We start from the raw sequence: 15,335 nt of genomic DNA, 5'->3' as shown, positions 1-15,335 counted from the left end.
CTGTGTGGGTGCCTCAGTTTCCCCTATGCATTTCTTAAGTCTCTAGGTGGTGGGGAAAGGCCAGTGTGCATAAATCACTGACACTCTGTCTCCCTGGCAACAAATGGCCAGGGCCCCTTCCCCCCCTGCAAGGAAATAGCTAAAGGTGAACAAAGAGATCAGGTGACCTCCTGGCCAAGGAAAGAGACAAAGCCGAGAGAAGGAGGGGCTGGAGGGGGTTTGGGAGTTGGAGCTACCTGGGGACTAGGAGTGAGGGCAGACGTGGGTATCTGGCTCTCTGAACCCCATAATGGACCCGGTCGAGGGGTCCCGTTCGCTGCTGTACCTACAAGCTCTGTTTTAGACCACGTTCCTGTCATCTAATAAACCTCTGTTTTACCGGCTGGCTGAGAGTCACGTCTGACTGCGAAGTGGGGGGTGCAGAACCCTTTGGCTTCCCCAGGACCCCGCCGCGGCGGACTCGCTGTGGGAAGCGCACGGAGGGGCATATGCTGAATGCTCCCAGGAGAGACCCAGGAGGTGAAGCCGTGTGAGCTTCTTGCCCTGAAGACAGTCTGCTCCGAGGGAGAGGAGGCTCCCCAAAGTCCTGACTGGCTTTGTGGGGAGCAGTTCCAGAGCATCGCCCGGGGACTCCGTGACATTCAGTCCAGCAGCAGAAGGCTGGAGGGATCTCACTGCACACCATGAACACAGCAGGGGGCACGCCCCGGGGAGGGGAAGAGCTAGTGACGCTATAGGACAATGCTGGCACAAGAACAAATGGGGCTAAACTGGCCAGGAACAAATTCCGGCTGGAAATTAGAAGGTTTCTAACCATCAGGGGGTGAGTAGAAGTCCTGGGGACAAACACCTTAACTAGTTTGAAGAGAGAGCTGGACACGTTTCTGAGTGGGATTAGATGATGGCGTTGTTTGTGATGGTAGGGGGCAGGGCTGAACAGCCCCGTTTGTGTTATATTCCTAAAGTTCATGCTTCAGGGTTTCAACCCTGTAGGGGTCAGGAATGAATTTTTTGCTCCCTGCTGTATTCGGGGTTTGTTTTGGTTTTTTATCTCCATCCTCTGAAGCATCAGGGATGGCCGTGGCTGGAGATGGGACACTGGGCGGGGTGAGTCAGGGCTCTGAGCGATCTCTCTCTCAGGTGCGTGGCTGGCTGGTTCTTGTTCACACGCTCAGGGTCTAGCTGATCGCCGTATGCAGGGTCGGGAAGGAATTCTTCCCCAGAGCAGACTGGCAGAGACTTCCTCTGCAGCGTGTGGGTGCAGGTCACTTGCCAGGATTGTCTGGGTGTCTCTCACCCTATTCCCTTGCCAGGGTGGGGGCTGCAGGCACTGGTGCACCTGGCCCCCTCCTAGGCTCTCCCAGTGGCACGTCACGGCCTTGTTTCCTGTGGGCTGCAGTCCTTTGGTCGAACGTGGTTGCTGGGTTAGTGTGCGGAGGCTGGGTGGTGTTCATGCTCTGTGCTATACAGGAGGTCAGACTGCGTGGTCGGGCGGTCCCTTCTGGCCTTAAACTCTGTGACTGGACTGTCAAAAGGCCTTTGACAAGGGCCAGCACACGAAGCTAAGTTGTTATGGGGTGAGAGGCAAAGTATTGATGTTTACAGCCAGGACGGACCCTGCTTCCCTGCACTGGCGCTTTAGAGCCCGCGATCCGGAGGCACAGCATGCCAGAGAGTTGGAGAAACTGCAGTGCTATGATTTCACACTCCCTAAGCAGGGTCTTGATGGCCTTGGTGGGAGGCTGATGGCAAACATTGCCCCATGCAGGAGAGCAAGGCGTGAGTTCCCCAGGAGAATGGGTGTGCCTCTCTTCCTCTAATGTGCAGAAGCGCCCATGTCCCTGGTTCATCCACTGGAACAATAGGGGGAGGGGGGTTGCAGGAATGGACCCAAGACGAGAGAGGATGCTGGTATCAGGAGAGCATGTGACTGGCAAATCAACTGGCAAATGCAGCCACCCTGGATGGAATGTGGTGTCCCCTCACAACCCCATCGGTCTTCACTGCAGAGGACATGCGGGAGATCGCCACACAGTCTTTTTCGGTGACAAATCTGAGGAACTGTCCCAGATTGAGATGTCATTAGAAGAGGTTAAGAACATAACATAAGAACATAGAGCAAAACACCACGTCTTGCCTTGGGAAGTGCACCATACTTGCTGGGCATTTCTTGCTTCACAGTTTGGTCTTTATGTTGGCTATTACTAAGTTCTGATTGGATCCTGTGTCGGCCTTCTTGCAGGCTCTGCTCCCCCATCACACCAGAATGCCTCCTCGTCAACATCATGATGAAGTCAATATGACTATGAGAGAATGTATGTATGCAGAGAAGGGAGATCAGGAGCACCTTTTTCCCCTGCCTTATAACACAAGAGTGAGGGTACAGTACATAAAATAAAAAGGGGGGGGGGACTCAAAATCCACCACCGGAAGTACTTTGTCACACAGCATGTACTTAGCCTGTGGAGCTCACTGCCTCAGGGAAGACACTGAGTCCAAGAACTTAGCAAGATTCAAAAGGGGACTGGGTGTTTCTGTGGATAACAAGGCCATGCAGTTATCCTAACTAATGTCACCAAACATTTGGGAAGGGCCATTAAACGTCATGCTTCAGCGCTTACGCCAATCTCTAGTCACAGAGACCAGAATACGACCTAACGTGGGGGACAGGTTATTTGATCTGTGCTGCCTCTGAACCACCTGGTTCTGGCTACTGCAGGAGATGGGCCATTGGACTAGAGGGACCTGGGGTCTGATGTGGCGTTGCGATTCCTGCGGCTCTACGCCTGGCCGCGGAGGGGAAGGGGAGTAAAGCTTTAGAGTTATGGAGACACAGCGTTGTGGATGCATCTGGCTCACACCATGATTCGAAGCCTGGAGAAAATGCCTTACGGCGAGAGACTAGGCAATGGTCCGTGCCGAGTGCCACGGCAGCAGAGTGCAGACACTCCCTCCGGCGCCGGAAAGGGGTGAGCCCCCTCCCCAGGAGGCGGGGCTAGTGGACAGAAGAATTCTCCCCCGACCCAGCCGCGCCTGTCCCAGGGCTTAGTTTGGTTTAACTCTGGTGCTCGTGGGTGGGAATGAATTTCTCACCCCCTGAGCGCCGTAACTCAGTCAATCTACATTTTAAGTGCAGACCGTAGAGATCCCACTTTAGCTTCTCAAGAGGAAGACTGAGATGTGAGCTGATTACAGGGTGTGGGTACTGGAGGGCTCTTTGAGCTAAAGCCAGGCCCATGCCGGTTAGAAAGAAGACACAGGTGTAACAGCGAGGGTGGTTAACCAAGGGCAGTGGTGGAGTCTCCATTTCTCCAGACCAAGACTGGCTGTTTTTCTGGAAGCTGCTTTAGCCAAACCCGAGTTACAGGGCTCAATACAGGGGTAAGTGGGTGACATTTCCCTGGCCTGAGCTACACAGGACATTAGTGGTCCCTGTTGGCTTTGAAGTCTGTTCCTCTGAAGGGAGGAGGGGATTCCCCAGGCCCGAGTGAAAGGCGACCATTCGAGGGGGGCTGAAGGAGTCTGAGCTGGTTCCTTTCTGCTCCGTGGCTGCATACCAGCCTCCCTGCCTTCCCTGGGCCTCCATGCCCAAGCGGGCAGAGTGGTCCCATAGCACCAGCACTCTGACGCCTCTTCCAGCCTAGACTGGCCTGGCTCCCATTGCCAGAGTGAGCCAGAGAGCGGGGCGAGGGAGTGGGTCAGACCCGAGCCCCTGTTGCACCCCTCCGCCCCGCCTCAAGGCTGCGGCCCATGGCAGACCCTGCTCAGCCGTGCAGGAGCAGTGGCTCCTGTGGGCTGCGTGGCAGAAGCCCCCCCCCCATCCCCCACAGCAGGGCCCTGCGGCTCAGAAATGTGGCCCCAATGCAGCAGCATTCCCAGGGATGAGAGTCCCTTGCACAGCCTCTCCCCCAAGCCCTGGGCCACCCTGCAGGGAAAGCGCTGATCATCCAGATCCAAGGATTTTGGACGCCTTCCAGGTCTCTGCAGGGACCAGTGGGGTGGGATGGGAACCCCATCTCTGTACTGAAGAAGCCCCAAGTGGTCTCTCCGCTGGGAATCATAGAATCTCAGGGTTGGAAGGGACCTCAGGAGGTATCTCGTCCCACCCCCTGCTCAAAGCAGGACCAATCCCCAACTAAATCATCCTCCGGAGGCCTGATGAAGTTCTGCTGTCCCAGCTGAGCCCCCTTTGAATTCCTGGAAGAGTCACACCTTTCCCAGGCAGGCCCTCCCGGAGAGCCCTGCACGGCCACTGGCTTGGGGTGTGCTGACGCAGTCCCAGTGCCCACCTCTTTGGGTCGGCCGTGGTGATCCGACAGCGCAGCAGGAAGGTGTCACGGCTTGGGGAGGGGATTAGTTTGCCCAAATGGACGGCGCAGCCTCAAGGTACAAGAGCACGGACCAGAGCCCCCACCCACAACTCACCCCCGCCCATAGCCTTATCCTGCCTTTCCTGATGGGGACGCTGAGCTGAGGCAGCTCCAGGCAGGCAGGCAGGCAGCTGGGGCAGAGATGGGCCAGGGGCTGGCACCTACCTACAACCCATGCGGCCCCGAAATCGCATCGAGAAGGGAAATGGGCTCAGAGCCCGTTCAGATGCTCAGGGGATGAACCAACAACCAGCCCTGACGCCGACCCACCCTCCCTGCTCTACCCACACACCTCTGTGTTCAGCAGCTTAATGAGGCTGTTCGCTGCCAGCTGCAGACTAACAACCCCAGAGCCCACCGCAGATCCCCAGCACCCCCTCTAGGTTTGATGAGACTCCCAGGAAAATGCCATTGGGAAGGCAAACAAGCTATGCCTGGGGCTCCCACATCTCAGCCTTTCCCAGAGCCCCCATGGCCGGGGAGCCATCCCAGAGTGCCCGCTTCCCTTAGCCTAGGGCCCTCCAGCACCCGTCTCAGTCTCCCTTCCCTGTCAAGCACCAGCCCCAGCTCCCAGGCCCCCTTACACCTGCTGGCTCCCCCAGGAGAGACCCATCACAGCAGCCACCTCAGGCTCTTAGGGAGAGCTACCGCTGGGCATTCCCACAGCAGCAGGACAGGGCCTGGGCCTAACAGCACCCCAAAGCCACTGAAAGGGAGTGGGGAGAAACTAGGGGCACGTGTCTCTGCTCCACTGCCACACGCCGGGCGAGGGGCCAAGCACAGGACGGTGTGACGAGGCCGTGCTCCAGAAGTCCTCCCTGACTGGGCAAGATCCCTGCACTGCAGGCAGGGGGGCCCCGGGACACCAATGAGCCAAGAAACGCCCTGGCCACAGCAGGGAGGCAGCATACCTGGGCCACAAACCCACAAGGAGCCGGACTTCCCCAGCACCCAAAAGGGGGTCCTGAGGGAACATGGGGCAGCCCAACAGGGCCCACAGCCACTCTCATGTCCAGTGCAGGGCAAAGGTCCACAGAGACAACAGCTCCCAGCAGGGAATGCTGGATCTCAGCCAAGCCTGTCCACTCAAGACGCAGAACTGCATTCTCAGGGACCTGCGGTCTCAGGGGGGCTGCACTTCCATACTGAAGTGAAGACATCTGCGGTCCACTCCGGTTCATGCCAGCCAGGTGCAGCCCTCGGACTCCCGGAAGCTGCCAGCGCGGCCCTTGGCTGGGCAGACCTTTGGGGTGTCCGGTTTGAATATCCCCGTCATTGCTGGTTTTCAGCCTGGCCAGGATCACAGGGTCCCCTGCCTTTTCCTAGAAGCTGTCCTCGCAAAGTTAAGCAAAGGATGTTTACACAGACACGCAAAACGGGCAGAGCCAAGCAGCATGGGTCAGCCCCTGCAAACCCTCCCTGGTGCCCACAGGCCACGGTGAGCATCTCAGAAGGGAGGGATGTACGGAGAGTGACCGAGAAGGTGCTGCTGGGTGACCCCAATCCCACTGAATGGTCACAGCACAAGACAGTTCAAGCTGCGAATGTCCTGGTGTGGGTGATGGTCTGCACTACCCCCTTCTGCCCAGGCCAGCTACAGCCTGGAGGCTGCGTGTCACCCGGCAGACCCAAGCTCGGAGGAGCTTCACTGCGAGGCTGAGAACCAGCGGGGGGAGGGAAACGTCCCTGGGTGCATCAGCTGGAGCCGGGAGTTACACCTAAGCCCTGAGGTGCACGGCAGGCGCTGCTGTCGAGATGTTTCCGAGTGTTGCGCTGCCTGGCCTGGGAGCACATGGCTGAGGCCAGCTTGCAAAGAGAACTTGCCCCGCCCTGCTGCCTCTCTCTGCAGTAACCAGAACACTCCGCTCAGAAATCCTGGGGAAGAACCAGATTTCCTAGGGCTGCTCTCTGCAGCTAACGAGTCAATGGGGGAACGTCTGTTTCCCGTCACAGCTGAGGCCCTGGGAACAGGTGGATGGCAGGGGAGGGAGGCCAGGAAAAGCCACTCTTCCCTGCGAGTCAATATCGACCCCAGGGTGGCAGTAAGGGGCACTGTGTGGCTAGAGGTCTTGGCCTTCAGCTGAGACCAGAACTGAGGGCTGGTAAACGTCTTCCCCAAGAGAAACGGCCCAATTCAAACCGGGCTGGTGCCATCTGCCTCATGAAAGACTCTCCCTGCAGCTGCCACAGGAGACAGGCTTTTCACTCCCTCCCATAGTGGCTGGGCAGCGCTGCTGTGACTAACTCTTACTGGAGTTGTGCCTGAGGCCCAGACCAGAAGCAGGGCCCCCGGGGCAGCAGAGGCAGCTCCCAGTCTAGTTAAGGCTCAGATCCTGCTAGAGCCATGGAAGGAAGGGGAGCAGGGAGGAGTCTGCCCACTGACACGGGCTAGGGACGAGCACAAGGCAGCCCCTTCCCAGCCACAGCACAAGGAGGGCAGCCGGGGAAAGGGGCAGCCAGGCCTTGCCTATTGCCCCACTTCCCCCCCCGAGCACAGCAGCTCAGACCACCAGGGTTTAAGGGCTCCAGAGGCTACAACCTGACGTGTGGCTCCATGAAGCCTTGGCTGCCCTCCCCCCCACCTCTGCAGGAGAAGCACTGATGGAGGGAAATCTCTAGCACCTCACCGGGACCCAGGGACCAGAGCCTGCTCTCCCCACCTCCAGCCCCATGATCACTGGAGTGCCGAGCGCTGGCTGACCCCCTTTGCTTGTTTGTTGTAGCCATCTCCCTGCCCCAACCCCAAGCTCCTGGGGCAGGCACTGTGCCCCCATGTGTCTGTGCGGTGCCCAACACAACGGATTATGCAGGTGCAGTTGGCCTCCCGCCGTGTGGGGGCCTTGTGCCATGGGTGCAGCAGCCCGTCGCTCCGGCCTGCCAGGACTGAGCTTAGTTCCAGATCCCGAAATGTCCCCGGGTCCAATTCCAAGGCCTGGCTGCTGGCGAGGAAACTGCAATGCCGGTTATTCCTGCCCCTGCAGACCACTAGGGCCGACTCCTGAGGGACCCTGGTTTCTGCATCCCTGCCGGGGGTCCTCCACTCTGCCCCCCAAGCCACGGAGCCCCCTGCGTGGGACTCTCCTTGAGCCACACCTCCACTGCATTACAGGCCAGGGAGAGCCTTGGGCAAGGATCCCCGTTTTCCATGATAAACCCCCCAAATTCTCCGATAAAACCAACCAAAATTGGCGTTTTTCCACAATGAAAATGAAACGCTGAACTTCAGCTTCCCTAGCCGCAAGATACACAGGTGTCAGCTGAACACAATGTTCAACCCCTACCAGCAGTGCCATCCATCATTACAATCCAATCCAATGAATAGCATTGCTTACATACACCAAATACTTCCATGTCTGTATTCGACACAGCAGAACCCCGTTTAGCCGAGCCGCCACTATCCGGTGCTCCATATTAACTGAACTCCCAGCTGCCCGGGCCTGACATGTAGGGCTGGCTGCCTGAGCCCCACCGCATCTGAAAATAAGGGCTAGAAAGATCTTTGCCAGTTCTCCGGATTACCCGCATTTCTGGTGATGCGATCTGGCCCCAGTCCCCATGAGATCGGATAACCAGGGTTCCACTGTACAGGGGTTTATTTTTTCACAAAATGTAAAAACTAAAGATTCGCTGTAAAAATACAAATTCCGCGTTTTTCTGCGGCAAACAGATTTCTAGGATCCCTGGCCATGAGTGCCAGGGAGCAGGGAGCCCCTGGCTGGGTTAACAGCACCCCCTACTGGGCCAGGGAAGGCAACGCTTCGCTAGGGCTTCGGCAGCAATCTGGCAAAGGGTTTCTAGTCCCCCATCCGCCCCACACGGACCTCATAAAAGCTACAACACTCCCCCTCCCTCCCCCGCCTCTCAGCTGAAAGCAGCCGCACGCCAGTAGCAGAGGCACCATTGAAAGTGGAGCCGGGCAAAGGGAGCCCTACCATGCCATGCCCTGCACAGCCCAGGACTGCCCAGCACGGGGAACACCCTCCTCTGACACCCCTTAACCACTGAAACCATTTCCCCAGGGCCACGGGGGATGCTCCATCCCTGGCCATTCTAAATCCCGACTGGCTGTTTTTCTGACGGATCTGCTCTGGGTCATTATTGGGGGGCAGGTGTCTGGTCAGTGCTATGCAGGAGGTCAGGCCAGTTGACCACTGGGGATCTGGGAGCAGCCGGAGGCAGGATCCAGGCTAGCTGGGCCCGGGCTGGTAACGAAGGCAGTTCCTGCTCCAGCTCTGCCAGGGAGCATGAATAACCGGGATAAGGATTAGTGAGAACTAGCACGAATGCAGCGATCTCACAGTGCAGCTCTGGGAGCCTAGCTCAGCGCAGCTCTGCCAACTCCCCTTCGGCCACAAAGCCAGGTCAGGTTGCCCCAGGCTAGGCCAGGGCAATCTCAAGACATCCCAGCCCAACCAGCAGGGCCAGGAGGAGAGGAGCCGGGCGCTCTCCCAGCGGGGAGCCCAGTCTGACCCATCTCGCGGGCAGAGAGGGAAAGGGGCTTACTACTGGGAGCTGGCCGTTTCCTAAGGGGTTTAGGAGCTGGCTGGGGAACACAAGCCACAGAAGGCAGAGCCGTGGCTGGTGCTGGGAGAGGGCAGGCGGTGGGATACTGGGGGCACATCCTGACCTTCCTCTCACTCCTGATGCCTCTACAGACAAACTTGCCCAGGGAGTGCAGGAGCTTTCTTGGCTCACGGGGCAGGAAGCCTGTGTGTGTGACTGACCTGGGCAAGCTGGTCTCCACAGGAACTGGCCCCTCCTAGAAACCTGCAGTGCTACATGGGCCCTGCAGGGCAGCGGAGAACTGAGAGATTGAGCACCCCTGAGCCGCAGGGAGCTGCAGACGGGCTCTGAGAGCACTGCAAGAAAAAACTCCGCAGGCCTCTCCGCCACAGAGAAACCACGGGCTAGACACAGCCCCCACCAGCCCAGCCCCACCCATTCGACTGCCTGGCACCCACGTCTGGTGCCTCACTTCACCAGCCAATCACAGCGACGGAAGCCTCAGGGGCAGCACAGCAGAACTGGGCCCGTTCCGCCTGAGGAAAGCTGGCACCATCCACTCCATCCAACATGAAAGGTGCCCAGCACGCCAGCCCGGGCTCTGAGAGAACGTACCAATGCCCCACCTCGCCGCGGGGACCGTGCAAAGCTGAGGCCAATGCTCATCGAACACAGTCAGGGGCCATGATCCGGAGGTGGAAGCTGACGCAAAGCAGTGTCCAACCCAAGAGGAGGGGACCGCAGCCAGCACAGCAGAAGGCCTGAGTCTTCTCTTGTCTGCACCAAATTCCCCCTCCAGGACTTACAAGGAGTGACATCTGACTTACACCAACATAAGCGATAGACGGCTCAGGCCCAGGGCAGGAGGAGACAGAGACACCCTCCCGCGGCCAGAAATGAGCAAAGGCTCTGCTATGACGAGCAAGCAGGAAAACCGGGTCCCGGAGGGGAGAGAGGGCGGAGATAGCAGCGATGGGTCAGGACTGGCTGCAGGGTTAACGCCAGAGCCTGGGCAGCCTGTACTCCGGGGTTCTGTCTCTGTTACACTCTGACAGCGCCTGTAGAGCGTCTCATGCCAATGAGCCTCACTGAACTGCACTGCATGTGCGTGTGTCTGTCTCCTGAGGAGGCCCAGCGCACTTCCAAGCACCTCTCAGGTGACACAAAGGACATTGGGTCGGGGCTGGTGTAGAACTGTCCCCACACTCAACGTGCTGCAGCTGGGTTTTCGGTGCCCCCAGCAAAGCATCGGAGCCGGTCACTCTCTCTCTGTGCAGCGCCCTGGGAGCCCTTCTCAAAACCAAGCCGTGCCCTCGCCTGCCTTCGGGGACAGGGAACACGAGACGACAGCGGCCTGCCTCTCCCTGTTCCCTGCGGGCCACCAGACGGTGACTGGGATCTCAGAGCTGGGGCGAAGAGGAGTAACCGGATTAGCAATGACTGACATGACTGAGTACAGCACAAACACTAGGGGGCGCACAAGAGCTAGGTCCATTAGCTGCACCCAGCGTTTATTCCCGACAGCCCTCCAGGGACCCGCTCCAGGTTCTTCCCTTCCCAGAGCTCAGCAATGCAGAGCCCATTCCCCGGGCAGGGGGGCACTGAGGGCTGAGCCCAGAGCTGGCAGTCTGGCACTGGTGCCTCCCCATCCGCTTTCCAGTGCATCCCTACTCTCTCCCCACACTGGAGAGGGGACCCCGCCAATGGTTCGGTCTCCCCCGTTCTAGGAGCAGCGAGGCAGCTGGGAGCACAGAGCCCATGGGGTGGGGGTGGTCAGTGGGAAGCTGGGAACACGCACAGGGAATCAATTATGAAACACTTAGAGGAGAGGAAAGTGATCAGGAACAGTCAGCATGGATTCACCAAGGGGAAGTCATGCCTGACTAACCTAATTGCCTTCTATGAGGAGATAACTGGCTCTGTGGATATGGGGAAAGCAGTGGATGTGTTATTCCTTGACTTTAGAAAAGCTTTTGATACGGTCTCCCACAGTATTCTTGCCAGCAAGTTAAAGAAGTATGGGCTGGATGAATGGACTATAAAGTGGATAGAAAGCTGGCTAGATCGTCAGGCTCAACGGGTAGTGATCAACTGCTCCATGTCTAGTTGACAGCCAGTATCAAGCGGAGTGCCCCAAGGGTCGGTCCTGGGGCCGGTTTTGTTCAATATCTTCATTAATGATCTGGAGGATGGCGTGGCCTGCACCCTCAGCAAGTTTGCAGATGACACTAAACTGGGAGGAGTGGTAGATACGCTGGAGGGTAGGGATCAGATACAGAGGGACCTAGACAAATTAGAGGATTGGACCAAAAGAAACTACCCCCGTACTGTGTCCCTGAGCTCCCAGCCAGCCATCTGGTGCCCAGGACTCCAGCAGTACCTCTTAAGCCTGCTCCCGGCCTGCTCCATAGCAGACCCCCCGCACAGGGCACATCAGTTGGATGGTGGCACCACAGGGGCACAGGCAGGAGACAGCAGGACCACGGGCAGGTCAGAGGTCACGTTACCCGCATTCCTGGATCTTGCCAGCCCCATAGACGGGAGCCCTAAACGCTAAGGTCTTACTTTTCCCAGCTGTCTCCAAGAGTTTCCTCTTGCCTCTCTTCTTCTGGGGGGCGGAAGGGGCCAGCTCACCCTCATCGGCCGGGGGATCCGGGCTGTCCTTCGGGGTGCAGCGCCCATTCTCCAGGGCCTGGCCCGTCTCGCTGTCTGGGAGGCTGTCTGTCTCATCCTCGCCATGCTGCCCGCCCTTCAGGGTCCCGTCGCTGTCCTCTGGGCCTTTCCACTGGGCACCGTCTGTCTCCAGGTCTCCATTTAGCACCTGTTCCGTGGAGCCAGCATCCTGGCAGGGGGGGTGGCACTTTGGGACTGAGGCAGTGTCTTTGGATGCTTCACTACTTTCCACCTGCAGAGACAGAGAAAGGGAGAGGCTGAGAGCCCTGCTCCGGGCTGCATAGGCCCTCGGGCCACCTTCGCCAGCACCGTCACCCAGCCTTATCTGCCCTCGGTGCTCCCCAATCTGGCCCCCAACGTGCCCCTTGATCCATGTCCCACGTGCCCTCACTTGATACGGTCCCCGAAGGATCCCCAAAGAGCCCCCTTGGCCCAGCCCCCAGTCTACACCCTTGTGCTAGAGCTGGCCTGTGCCCTCATTGGCACATCCCAGTCCTCTCCGCCGCGTGTCCACCTGCCCCCTGGCTCCTCCTTCGGGGGGTGCCCTGTTCACTGGCACTCTGCATGAGTCACCTACCCTCTGGGAGGGCTGAGCCTTGGGGTGGCCACGGCACCGTGCATCACAGTCCTGCCCCGCAGCCCCACGTACCGCACCAGAAAGGGCCCGTCAGTGCCCTCTAGTGCTGTACAGCTCCCAGAGTGCCAGAGAACCCAGTGCTGCAGGGGTTAAAGGCACTCTCCCAGCAGTGAGCCCCCTGCATTGTACCGAGCTTGGGGGACAGGACTGCTCCTAGCTAGAGGCAGCAGATCAATAGACTATCGACCCCCCCACATACACACACACTGCACCCCAGAGACATCTCCTGGGGCCTGCGTGAAATCCTTCCCCAGTGCTCCAAGACTTATTGAAAATCAACACTAACAGTTCAGTGATCCCCAGTCAGCTCTTTTAAAACTCTTGAATGAAAGTAATCTGGTCCTGCTGGTTTAAAATGCCTTACTTCTGTTTAACATCCTCCAGAGATACCATTGGAATGGAAAGAGTGTTATCATCACCATATGTTTCAGGCTCTTTTCCTACTACAAAGATAAATGGGATGACCCAGGAAATTGTAGACCTGTTATCCTGCCATCAATCATGGGCTGTGACCAAAAGGGCGAATGTGATCCCTGGATGCATAAAGAGGGGAATCTCACGTAGGGGTAGAGGGGTTATTTTACCTCTGTCTTTGGAGCTGTGCGACCACGGCTGGAATCCTGTGTCCAGCTCTGGTGGCCACAAGTCAAGAAGGATGTTGGTAAATTGCCGAGGGGTCAGAGAAGAGCCACGAGAACAATTAAAGGGTTAAGAAAAAAGCTTTATAGTGATGGACTCAAGGAGCTCAGTCGATTTAGCCTCACAAAGCGAAGGTGAAGGGATGTCTTCATCCCAGTCTATAAGCACCTACACGGGGAACAAATCTTTGATAACAGGCTCTTCAATCTAGCAGAGAAATGTCTACCAGGATCCAAGGGCTGACAGCTGAAACTAGACAAATTCAGACTGGAAACAAGGAGTACATTTTTGATGGTGAGAGTAATTATCCACTGGAACAATTTACCAAGGGCCACTCTCCATCACTGACCACGTTTCAATCAAGACTGCTGTTTTTCTAAAAGAGCCGCTCTGGGAATGGTTCTGGGATAGGTCTCTGGCTGTTCAAATGGGAGTCAGACTAGATGATCATTATGGTCCCGTCTGGCCTTGGGATCCAGGGCTCACCCCAGCCTGAAGCTGGTCACACGGGGCGCAGGCTGTCACGGAGTGTGGGGGACACAAGGCCCTGCACCCCCGGCTTCCTGCGATTCACCATGACTCTCAGCCAGCCAGTAAAGCAGAAGGTTTATTTAGACAACAGGAATACAGTCCAAGACAGGTCTTGCAGGCACAGACAACAGGATCCCCTCAGTTAGGTCCATCTTGGGGTCCCAGGGCACCCCAGCCCCCTTGGGAGGTCAGAGCCCCGTCTGCCTCCCAGCCATGTCACCAGCCAGCTCTGAAGTCCCTCTCCCCAGCCTTTGTTCAGTTTCCGGGGCAAAGGTGTCACCTGGCCTCTAACCCCTTCCTGGGTTCTCATGTTACATGCTCAGGTATTCTCCCTCGGCCAGTCTCCCATCCCCCCATGCAGACCATCCTAGCCACACTCCCCACTCAGCCTTCAAAGACCACATTAAGAACAGTCCCAGTTCGTCACACAGGCAAGAGGCCTCCAGTGACACGCAGAGGGGGGCCCTGGCGAAGGGAGCGGGCAGTGCGGGGCGGCGTGCCCTCTGCCCCATTCTGAAGCATCTGTGCCTCTGGGGGCTGGGACCACCCGACACCAGCCTGCAGAGTGAGTTGCAGACCCTGTTCCCCTCCCCATGCCCACCTTGTGCAGGAAAAGGTCAGGCTTGGGGAGACCAGGCTCATAAATACTGTACAGCCCAGCCCAGCCCATGCCTGGGACACCGCACCCAGCAATTATTCACCTGCTGGGACGCAGGGGGAAGGGCAGGTGCAGGCTGCCAGGTCTGTAAATACACCAGCCCCCTGCACACTGCACCACGGCTGGGTGACACCCCTGCAGGGGTGGGAGGGTGCACACACCCAGAGCTCACTGGAACCCTTCTGATAGCACACCCCAGCCTGCACTCCTTCCTGCCCTGCTGGGCCTTACAAATCAGGGCCACGCAGGACCCGTGCACCCAGCCCCACCTGGAAGGAGAGCTGCTCAAATGGCTAATGGGCTCAGAGAAGCCAGAGCTGGGAAAGGCCCCTCAGGCCAGGATTGCCCAGTTTGTTCTCTAGGGCTCCATCCAGTCACCAGGGCTCCCAGCCCTTCCCCAGGAGACAGCCCCAGAGCCGGCGCTTCCATTTAGGCGACGGCTGCCAGGATTTGGGGGGGCGGCAATTTGGCGGCTGGGGGTCCTTCCGCGCTCCGGGTCTTCAGCGGCAATTCTGCGGTGGGTCCTTCACTCGCTCCGGGACCCGCCGCCGAAGTGCCCCGAAGACCGGGAGCACGGAAGGACCCCCCCGCCGCAGAATTGCTGCCGACGACGAGGAGCGCGGAAGGACCCCCGCCTACGGTGCCAAAAACCCTGGCGCCGCTCCTGGACAGCCCCCAGCCAGGCCCATTTCCCTGCCCAGCATCTCTCCTGAGCCCAGACTAAGTTCAAATCCCCACCCCCACCCCAGTTACACCCCCTGCACCCCTCTGGAAAAGCCCCACGTTCCAGGCAATTGATCTCACTTGGAAGGTGAGAATTTGTCAGACACAGCATGCAGGGCTGCCCTGAAATCCAGCCAGCAAACCCTTGGACTCTGGGCACTCATCCTGCTGTCTGGAGACCCCCCCCCCGCCCCCGCTGCCTCGTGCACACCACTCCATCTCCCTGGAGATGTTCCAGGAGTCTGCCCCGTTATTTTACTCCCTTTACTCCCTTCCCGTGACTTGTCTTCTCCCATCGTAAAAACCATCCTTGGCCCAGCCCCTCACCTCCAGGCTCACTGAGCGTGAGACGTCTACAGCTGCTGGCTTCAAGTCCTCTGCTCAAACTCTATCCCAGCCCCACTCCAACCTGGCTTCTGCCCCATGCCCTCCACTGACACCCCCCCCAAAGATCTCCAATGACCTCTTCGGAGACCAACTTCACAGCCAGTGCTCCACCCCCAGCCCCTCCGGGCCATGGCTGGCTGCCTTTAACACGGCCGACCACCCTGCAATGCCTGGGCTTCCGTGAGCTTCCTCCTCCCTTCGGTGTCTCATCTGC

General features: G+C 58.2%; 1 protein-coding gene across 1 annotated transcript in view; it reads right to left on the bottom strand.

Moving 5' to 3' along the window:
- The window catches only part of DNMT3A (DNA methyltransferase 3 alpha), a 130,398-nt gene that overhangs the window by 75,020 nt on the left and 40,043 nt on the right, over nt 1-15,335 (bottom strand). Inside the window, exon 2 of the mRNA XM_029913229.1 lies at nt 11,508-11,778. The gene's annotated coding sequence lies outside the window, so the exon portion shown is untranslated. The remainder of the gene's footprint in view (nt 1-11,507; nt 11,779-15,335) is intronic.

Source organism: Terrapene carolina, unplaced genomic scaffold (genome assembly GCF_002925995.2).
Source record: "Terrapene carolina triunguis isolate 2854851 unplaced genomic scaffold, T_m_triunguis-2.0 Scaffold523, whole genome shotgun sequence".
NCBI classification, from domain to species: domain Eukaryota; kingdom Metazoa; phylum Chordata; order Testudines; family Emydidae; genus Terrapene; species Terrapene triunguis.
This window is presented reverse-complemented; position numbering and strand designations above follow the sequence as displayed.